This window comes from Varroa destructor, unplaced genomic scaffold (assembly GCF_002443255.2).
Source record: "Varroa destructor unplaced genomic scaffold, Vdes_3.0 BEIS01000001.1, whole genome shotgun sequence".
In the NCBI taxonomy this organism is placed as follows: domain Eukaryota; kingdom Metazoa; phylum Arthropoda; class Arachnida; order Mesostigmata; family Varroidae; genus Varroa; species Varroa destructor.
Genome location: NW_019211454.1, coordinates 75,092,889 through 75,103,417, shown reverse-complemented (window position 1 = coordinate 75,103,417; position 10,529 = coordinate 75,092,889).

Here is a 10,529-nt window from a genome sequence, read left to right as displayed (position 1 = left end):
CACGACAAACCACGACAACGTACAGCCGCTGAGTAGATGTTTCAATAGGGACACAAGGCCACTAGTACAGTAAACTCTGAAGACCGTAGCCGTACGGGCCACACACGGATGCTCCGTGACACAGCATGGCTACCAGCAAGAGCGAACTCTCTTTCCATCCTTTGCTTCGACGCCGGTGACAAAGGAGAACCACGACCCTACGCTGCTACCAGTACTAATCATTGCCCCGAAGGTGCCTGCTTTCTGCGGCAATCTAATTTTCAAACGATCTTTTTCTTAAGATGATCTGACCAGTCGCTGCCGCGTTTCCGGCCTCAATGTCGGCCAGCTAGTTGATTCCCATGTGCTTTTATTCTATTGCTTCGACAAGAGCTGAATGGGTGTGGGCTTAAAATGGGAAGGGTTAAGTCGTAAATAAGGCTCTTATGCCCCAATTGCGTCTGAACTAGCAACTCCGTATTGTGTGTTCTTGACTGTAGCTGAATAGATGCTTCAAGTACTCCAGTGGTCGTTTCCGTTATTGGAAAGCTAGTCGTTGTAACGCAGCGGTTGAACAAAAAGGTGATTTTTTGTCGGATTCACGCTGTCGATTTGCGCTTGCGCAGCTCAGCTCAGGAAAAGTTCAGTGTAAAAATCTAAGCAGTTAGGCGAGTAAGGCCTTAGTGGGTCCTTAGAATGAATCTTGACTATTACAAACATTTTTTTTGTTTAAAGTATGAGGCACAAGCCAGGAAAAATGTTGCGTGTAATTTATTTTTTCTTCTAGGACAAAGGAAATCAAGAAATATAATTGTATGTAATGCTCGATTTCACGAAGACTGTACGCATATCTATCTTGATAACTTTACGGATCAGACATGCTTATTTATTGCCTTCGGCTGGCGAGTATTTTTAGACTGATCTTATTGAAATGCTTAGTTGCTTGTTCCCATCGCGGCACATTTCGGGCATGTTACCAATATAGCTCTATCTCAGATAAGCAGATAGCAACTACGAGACTGCTAGTACTAATAGTGGATGGACGCTTGTGCGAAATTCGCTCTGTGCTCCCATCGGCGCCCCCCTGCCTTCGCGACTTTACTAGGAAACGTTGTACGTGATTAGCTGTTACTTGGGTACATCATCTTGAACGCGTATCACACATGTAACTACTTTTTAAGCCACTCATACGTAGTGCTATATCTAATTAAGCTTATTAAAAGAAGTTATCTTGCCATCTGGCAAATGGATTTCGGTGTGCCGACATATGCTTTATGCGCAATTCGGTAAACAAAATCTTTGAGGAGGCATCAAGTAGCGATAGAGAGTTCATTAGTTAAGTACTGCTGAATTCCTTTGATCCGTCAATGTTGCACGTTAAACGCGGGTCGCGTACCAGAAAGACTTATAGTAGCTTACATGTGCATATATGCTCCAGCCTCGCTTTTTTTTTCGTCTTTTTGTCGACTATGTATCTCGACCCAGCATGTGGTGTACCAAAATCTCACAGATGGGCAACCATACGCATATTTGACTCGGCCCAAAAAGGTTGCATCTGAGATTAGCCCTGTTCGTAATTTAGAGGAGCATTTTTTCACAGCTCTCACAATACTGAAGGCGGCTGCAAAGACGTAAGTCGGCTCCTACTGGAATGAAACAATGGGCTCGCAAACGTGCGACTCCTGGGCCGCTTTCCCCTTGCGTCCCAATCCGGCTTTGCGGGCTCCCAACCGTAACCTCGTTAACGCGATTCTACACGGAGCAGACTAGATGATTTTTCTCTTACTGAAAATACAGAGGTGAACGAACCGACAAATCCGAAGATTGAGTGCAAACACATTAGCTCCTAAACTTAAGAGGCCTTTGCCAATTCGACTAGGTGGTTCTGGCGCCACCCAGCATGTCTAATCCGTCAAAATGTACTTTGTCCGGCTCTTGCAATGGATACCGCTTTATTAGGCTATCACCAGTGTACAGGATATGGCCAGATGATTTCAGTCTCTTCTAATTTCCAAAAGCGTATCTGTAGATGTTTTCGTTCAGTGGTAGCTTGGGCGATCGCCGGCACACACGTATCTACAATGTGTGTTATTGGAGAAGTCCGAAGAGTGTCGGTAGAGACGACTAACGAGGAGACCGACACGAGTTTGAACTGAACCCTCAGTACAAGGAGAGAGGCATTTCATTTTTTTGGCTAGAAAGTTATTTTGTAATAATTGAAACACATCTGTCCAGTCTGATCCGTTAACGTATACCGTTGTCTACTTCCTTTTTCTTGAAAAACAAGAGAGAAGCAGCTGTAACTTTCTCTAGACGCAACGAGGACATTTGGAATCACTAAAAGTAGCCACTAATTACTAATTAGTTTGCCGTGACCAATTCTGTTCATTATTTTTAGTGAATAGAGAATAAGTGGTTAGAAACTCGAATAAAACTAGTTCTCGTCAAAAAACTAGACAACGAGTCATGCAAGATTTGGTCATGAACCCTACTTTTGTTGGAAAGAACATAAACGATATATATATATATATATAGGGAGAGAGAGAGAGAGAGAGAGAGAGAGAGAGAGAGAAATAGAGAGAGGAACTCAGTCAAATTACGTGCCTCTTGGAAAATGATTCAACATAAAAAAGCTTTGTAACTCAAATAAATAACTTGGAAAATGCGTACGTAGTATACTAATTTACTATACATATACCACTTGTTTATAGTAACATGTACGCTGAGCTACCTCCAAATAACTTTTGCCTTAATGACTTATGACCGGATACAGTATGAGCAATCGGTGGGTCAAGGCACTGCAACTGCTGGAAGATCAGCATCAAGCCTGAGCCTAACGTCTGTGGTAGGCCTCTACGAGCTTGGAAGGGTGTTGATACCATATAGATATTAGATGAATTTCTTGAACCCGGTCGAACGCTTAAAATACCTTCGCAAAATCAGTCAATATGCCGTGTCGAAATGTCGTAGCCCTATCGAGCAGTAAAGTCCGCAAGTAAATATCTATCGTATTCGCTAGAGAAGATATCCACAAAATCCAATGTTTTAAAGCCAGTTCTAAAGAAGTGTATCTTAATCAGTCTGTGTGGCTTAAATTCACTCATTCAAAAAGTGGAATATGATCTGTAAGCTTCCAAGAAAAAGTTAACATTTGCAAAAAAGGTAATGGAAAAAATGATGAATCACGGATATGCAAGACGTTAAAATAGATGCAATCAAAACGAAGCCAAAACAATGTCGAAATTTAAACGTATAAGAGCAAAGGTAGAACACACTAAAGCCCTGTCTTCGGTCGGCTTCACATGTAGTAAATTACTATATAAACGTTGTGTCACAAAATCCTTTCTTTATTACGCAAATTTGGGTTTTTATTCGTTTTTCGAGAAATGTACCACAATGTACTTTTTTAACCTTTGCCTAATTAAAAATAGCCGAGTCTTATCTTATCATCAAACATTTTTTTTGGAAGTAACGGAAGGACCATTGGAAAATTTAGATTTCGTTAGAGGTACGCTATTGACATGGACCTTGAAGCCCTACAACTTGCCGAAGTTGACCTCTACACGATAACCACGCGATGCAGCTAGTCCACTTAACTATAACAAAGAGCTTCTCTACTTTCATACACGTTATATGTAGCGTACATAATTCAATACATATGAATGCACACATGATTAAATAAAAAAAAACGTTTAGTATGCATGTAGAGTTTTAGTAACATAAGACTGCTTTGGTCGCTCACAATTTTAGTTCGCGCATGGGTCTACATACACAGTTGCATGTGTATTTTCAATAATCTAAAAAAATTTCTTTTATTTTTCCCTCACAAACAATCTCACGCTTTGCAAATACTTCGTGTCAGAATCAAACTTAACATTATGCTTTATGGTCTTAAGCAAATGAAAATGGAAAGACATCAAAGTTATCTTCAGAACGATGATCTTGCTGTTTATACCGTCCGTAATCTCGCATTGAAGCGACCGCATTGTTGTTTATCGAAGACATTGAAAAGAAATTTGTAGCACTTGTTGCTGTCACGACGAACAAAAATCGTGTAGTTGAATCCTGCTGCTAGGTTAATAAACAAACTAGACCGGAGTCTTCAGCGGAGTATTGAAGACACTCCATTGGTGGAGCTTCATGTAAAGCGCACTTGATCCTGTAGTAAAAAGGCAATACTTAGACGTATGCTCTTAATCTCGTATTGTGACTTGTACATGTGTGTGTTTTACCACTGTTTATGTAAAACGTCCCCCAGCGCCTTTAATACATATAACTCTCGAGTCAAACGTACCTCTAAAAACATTCAGTTAAAGGGTTAATTTCAAAGAGGTTTGTATTTCTATTGGTAAAAGAGTACCACTTGTTTAGTGCCACTTGTTTAGTATGCTGATCATCCAGCTACGGTTTTCTTGCCACTTAGCAAAGTTAACTCTCCGTGAGAGTAATCCGTGGCACCAAGATATATGTGGGTGTTGTTCTTGCATTCACATAAACCGTGGGAATTCGGGAATGAAAAACTGGGCAACAGTGAAACTTCTATGAATAGGTCGTTATATCACGAACTTATTTCAATAGCCGGTGTTAACAAAAAATGTGTTACACCTTTCTGAAATTGTAGCCGCGCATGAAACAAGTACCTAGGTTAACTTCTCATTTGTAGATATGACCTTCTCTGGCATCTTGTACCGTAGCTTTCAAGACGGCAACATACGGCATCGGCAGCGCCTACAACATGAAACAGAAACTCAACGATGAATTTCAGTTTAGCTTACTTTAATCTTCTATTCTATTCAATCTAAGCTTCTATCGTAGTAACTATTTCAAAATAGGTGGCGTATAACATGTGTAGACTACACGGAGGAAAAATCTTTACCTTGAAAGGCCGTGCATACTTAATGACGTCCTCTAATTTCCCTTGGCCTACTATTAGCTTGAAATTGCATTCGTGGGAATAACAGGAAGAATGAACAACAATGTTGAAGGATAACTGTTTTCATCTTAGTTAAATGTATCCAAGCCTGCTCGTATTACGAAACAAAATAGTTTCTAGAAAGCATTTCTCCTGGTTTTATCAACGTGACGCAATTTATAAGCGACGCGTCAAATTTTCTTAGCAGCCAGGGTTTACCAGTAACGGGTAAGAACCCCGCAGCAAATGCCATTGCGGGTTCAAGCATATTTACACTGTCCATTGGGACGCGATCTATTCTGTCTCTACAACAGCGCCGATCGTGGGTCTGTAATGTTATAAGCAAGCATGTAACCATTACCAAACCGCAAGACACTCGAATGTTTTACGTTTAGCAGATGTTCTTTCGCCCACATATATCGAGGCAACTTGTTCCAGCAAGTGGGTCGCAAAAATAAAACTGATTTCTTTCCAGTAACGTTTTGTCTACCCAGACCCATCCACACTCCCACCTACTATCTTTAATAATATTATTCACAGAGTTTGTACTATGAAGTCCGAGATGCAAGTTGGGGTTCTTAACATTTATCGGAACTAAAAGGCGAGTAGTGACCACTGTTGACTTTGACGTTGGAATATTAAGCAAGTGGACGAATGTTTTAGAGCAGGTCTGACTTTTCAAAACAACATTGTTGCTTAAAATAATCTCAAGACATCTTCTTGTAAAGGAAAATAGTCTCTAGTGCATGCGGTTTATAAAATGCACACATCCCTTTCATATGTTTCAGTTTATATCCTAATTATCTGCAATACTTCCTGTGCATTACAGTAAAAACTGCTCAAGTTTGAGCAAATGTCTAGTGGTATCAATGGATCCTTTCATTATTTTGACGCAAAATCGTAAATTTATGGCAGTATTGTAACAGAATTATGGATGTCAACGCTCAAATTTGTTTTTGTTTACTCGCTGCCTTCTGCTTTTATTCATTTAGAGTCCCGGATGGCGGGCGACGAAATGGCCAGTGTTAAAAATGTACTAATATGCAGTATGAAGACTACCACAATTACCACTTCCGTCACAATTTGCGTTTTGTGCCGAAAATGTGCAAATCGAACCTTCATTGTAGCCTATTGAAAATTCTTGTAGTTTAAACTATATAGAGCAAGAACCGGGTGTCGTGCATATACACGTACAGTACAGACATCCTAAAACACCTCGTTCAATCTCCTCCTGATTCTCTTCGAAACTGCAACTGAACATCATTGGGGGGCAAATCTCTTATGTCTACATATCATACGAAATGCGCAGACTCAGCTTCCTGTATTAAAGTAGTCCCGACTCGCTCAAAGATAATCGGATTGCATTACATATAATACCTATATAAACATGTAAACACACTAAATGCTAAAAAAAAATACCCTTCACAACATGTGTGATCGGCGGCAGGTAGGTTTGTTAAAAGAAACAAAACGTTCTTCATCATCGATATAGTTTCTAAAATCAAAATTCTAATTAATAAAGGTAATTTTAGTTGCCCCACACGTCTACCTAGTGTATCTTCCTACACAACTTATTGCAGTATATGTGCTGTGTGTATGCTTGTTGTTTTTGTTAATTAGTTCCGTGAAACTGCGATCATTTCTAGCGTACAGTCGCATGTAGCTATACACAACCGTTTTCTTATAAGGCTCTGCGGCCGAGAAGATACATTCAAAGCGGCCGCAACAAACATTTAAAGTCTGTGTGTTGAGGGAAAGTGTTCTAGTCTATATCGGCTATGTCGGCGTTCGAAACAATTTTTGCTAATCGCCAAAATAAAGTGCTCCCTGTACGGATGTGTACTCCGAATATGAAGATAGCATTGTTATTGAAGACACCTGAATGATTTACCGTTTAATTCTTCCCAGGTCAACTCGATCATTGCACGCCACTACCGACCGTATAATCACTTTTCTTCGTTGTACTTGTGAACCGCCTGCTGCTGCAGCAGGCCAACCTGCTCAGTGTTACCATGAGGTCGGTCAAATAAGAAAATATAGGCCCGTTTTTGGACGCCGACTTAGCTCCTCCTTAGAAGCTTCTTAAGGACGACGTAATAATTTCACTTGATAGGAAACTCTCCGCGCCACCAAGTACGTCGAGACGCGTTTTTTCAATTAACACATACGGCGATAAAATCAATCATTCAAATAACGATCTGATTACACAAAATATACTACCGGTGGTCAGTGAGGGGTACATTCATTACTATTAACACATCCAAACTTCATGGCGCCTAATATCATTTTAGAGACCCAGGGCGCCCCGGTAAAAGTTCGCAGAAGACAGGGCATTTTAATTTTAGTTTTCATTTGAATTATTATTTGTACAGGTTGGTTAATGGGGTTAATGACAGCATTTTTTAGTAACAAGCTTTTATATGTTGCTATTTTTCGTAATTGCAATATTGATGTACATGCAATAGCTGCTCCTGTTCTTTTTTTATAATTTCTCTTATTTGTTGATGGTCAAGTGTTATAGCCTTTAGAAACCTTCTTCTCCGTGTTTCTTTGTGATTGCTTTTTTTTTTGCCAGATCCAGTTCGGCTTCTTGGCTTCTGGCTTCAAAAAGGAGTATGTCGAACTGAAATGTATACTGTAAAATATAGTACTTTAGTAATAACGGGTCTCAGTAGCGGAACTCTTAGCAATCTAGCACGGTAAACTGGTTTATCATTTTATTATATTTTTTCGTTACTGTGGTTTAAACTTTTACGCAAAAAATGCTATGAATTTGAAGCGTTTTATTATGAATTACGTTGTGTAAGGAAATCTTTCAGTGAGAACTATTGAATGTTAGAAATACTTGCTATTACTGATGCGCCAGTCAAACTAATGGTGTTAATATATGTTATTATATGCCAAAGACATTTTTAAGAGGGCCTTGGTTGACCGTAAAAAGAAGGAAAATCAATAACACGAAGTATTTGAAACTTCAGATTTTACTCAGATGGGGCACGTCTTCTTTTACTAATAGTATAGTATACCGTCATTGATTTGAAGTATGTATACGTTTAAATAGTGGGTTACAAATAGTACCAGAATTCGATCTCTCAGACATACACAAAATAGAAAGAAGACAATTATTTATGGTTTGAATCGTATCAATTTAATAGTGACATACGATTATAATATTTTTTTGGAAGCCCGCAATTAGCTAACCCTAAGGATGATTTCCATAATTCCCCAACAGACTGATGATGATTCTGGCTGGAGCCGTAAAAAAGAAGACCGGGAACCGCTCCTGAACAAAGTTAACTTAGCGATTTGCAAGAATTTTCAGAATTCAAAATTTGCAAAACTGTCTACCCTTAAAGACCACGGTGGAAAGGGGCCTCTTGAGCATCTTTAGACAGTGGTAACCAAATTTCGGAAACGAACGCGAGAAGCTAAGCGTCGCTTCAGACAGAAGTATCGGATCCTGGGACCTCGAATGATCTACAATAAAAGATGATCGCTTTCAGTATTTAACAGAGGAAAGTAAAAAGCGGGAAAGTGGGGTTTGAAAAGATTACTTTAATTTTCAAAAGAGCATGGAGAAGACGACACGATTGATTAACGATCAAGGGTGACGATACGAAAACGAAAATAGAACAGTCACATATATTTATTAATGTTACATATATTATGACAAACAAGTGCCCTACTTAGTTTTTTGTGAGAGAAAAGGGTTTTATAAAACATATGATTAAATTATTATAGATATTATAATTGTCTATTTTTTTTAAAACGAATGCTATGAGTACCTCTTCAAAACAAGCAAGTTTTAGAAATGAAGACAGGTTTTCCCAAACACCAGTTTTTAGGCCTGCTTCACTCGGCCAAGGACGTCTGCCACAAAAATTATAATCGTTGGAACAGTCTCCAAGACAATTGACATATATATTCTTTATCTTTTATAGGTGAAGGTGTTTTACAAAGTTAAATTGTTAGTGCCGTTCCTTTATGCTATTCCAGAGAGAGTCTACTTAAGATGCATCACTTCAAACACTCTTTTAGGGTTTGTATGTAAAATTATTTTGCTTAAGATTCAGCTATTCGTTTGCGATTATTTTAAGGTAGACCCCAAAAACTCATAGAACAATATGTGTACTGATATCATATAGTGCTACATCAAAGAGATCGGTAGTTAAGAAGTGATACAAGACAAATTCCCGAAATCTCTACTGGTTTCTCAGCAACAGCACGGATTCTGTCACGGTATGTCCACTGCATGAATTCATGAAATACTACATTTCGAGCCGGATTTGTGTCTAATCGTCGTTCGACGGGGACATCAAAAGGCGTTTTAATTTTAAGGGTCTATCTATGTTTGTTTTTTTTTCCCATAAAAAGGTTACTTTCTGGTGATAACACATGTGACCAAACTGGTGGTCAATGGAATGGCTAATGATATTTGCTCTTCCATCCCTGTCTACGATTACTGCTGCAATTTAATCTAATATGCTCCAGACGTACTTACACACCCTTTCCGTTAGGTTAGAATTCCGGCTGTCTACTTGCAGCACTGTATTCTTGAGTTCTAAAATGTTCGTCATTTCCTGACCAGCCCTGACGCGCTCTTTGATATAAAGGCACAAGTTTTTGGTCAGATTCAGATCGGGTGACTTTTCAGGCCAAAGCAGGACCTTCGCGCAATAAGCGGTAAACACCTGTCATAGATGAATATAGTTCTACAGGGAACTATTCTTGTACCTAAGCCAACATTTTCGTCTCAATTACTTTTCTGTATTGTTACTTCTTCACAGTCCCATTGACGAAACGTAGGGCGCTTGCATCGTTGATAGTAATCATGACCTATGTGATTGTTTTTGTCAGATGTTTGACCTACTGGATTACAAAAGACTTGCAGGATGTTTCGCCGGACCGTCTGTAGAGTTATCGCCTAAAATCTCAAAATGCAATATCTAAAAAACAGACCGCTGCTTAACTGTCGAACTATGACATTGTGCTTGAAACAGGCATACTTGTGTGCACAGTTTAGTCGACGCTCTTTGGGAGGTTTAAACTAACAGCTCACTCGGACTTCGACAGGAAGTCCGAAGGACCTCATGGGTGTAGTGACTCCGCGCTTTGCCACGCTCTGACGCAGTTGAGAAGCCTTAACGAATTAGCTTTTCTACAATGCGACTAGAATGATATGGTTCCCTAGCTGCATTATGCGCCGTTTTAGAATTTTATTTTCTATATCTGTGAATGACAAAAGTACCTTGCCCTTTGCAACCCACTCAGCAATTTCGTTTCACGATCGTTCTGCTTATATGTGTGTGGCTACTACGGTTCAGTTCTTTTCCTTGAGGTCTCTTCATTATCAGGTTATTAAGAGCTCATATAAGGTCATAAAAGCATTGAAATCTGCTTTAATACAACATCCGATAATAAACGAGAGTAACGAAAAATGGCTCACGTCACCTTTGTCTTTCCGTGAACAGAAGAAAATTAAATTGGACCTGCGAATGGCTCAGATGTTCATACATTTTGTAGTGAACAGCCTTTGCACCACGCGTCCCAATGAACGATTCTCTTTTCACAGAAATTTGCAAATGCTTCTCCAATAACAGTGTAGTCACGTGTATTATTATTAGAAATCAAAGAAGGC